Here is a 348-nt window from a genome sequence, read left to right on the forward strand (position 1 = left end):
TCTTAACCTGAAACCAGACCTGTTCAAACTAGCGCAGTTCAAACTCATGGCGCCCTTGCCTTCTGCATTATTTAAACCCTATTGAATTCTGCTTTTATCACCTGTCCTTCCCGAGGCATTAGTAGGTTCGCCGATTAGTTCTCTTATCATGATAATTTTTTGTCTCTTTTTTTCCTGGTATTGTGTATAACAGCTCATAAAAAATGAACCTGCCTCCCAAGCGATTAACTGATAAGGCGCGTTACTTTTGAATTGTTCGTAACTGTCCGTCCATGTTTTGTGAATAAACACTGAATGATTATGCCGACCTAATATATTACTAATAAACACGATACGTTTTATGTGTTT

The 348-nt window shown here is 37.9% G+C and overlaps 1 pseudogene; it reads left to right on the forward strand.

Annotated features, from left to right (window-relative positions):
* The window catches only part of LOC119585160, an 82,513-nt pseudogene that overhangs the window by 898 nt on the left and 81,267 nt on the right, over positions 1–348 (forward strand).

This window comes from Penaeus monodon, chromosome 19 (assembly GCF_015228065.2).
Source record: "Penaeus monodon isolate SGIC_2016 chromosome 19, NSTDA_Pmon_1, whole genome shotgun sequence".
In the NCBI taxonomy this organism is placed as follows: Eukaryota; Metazoa; Arthropoda; class Malacostraca; order Decapoda; family Penaeidae; genus Penaeus; species Penaeus monodon.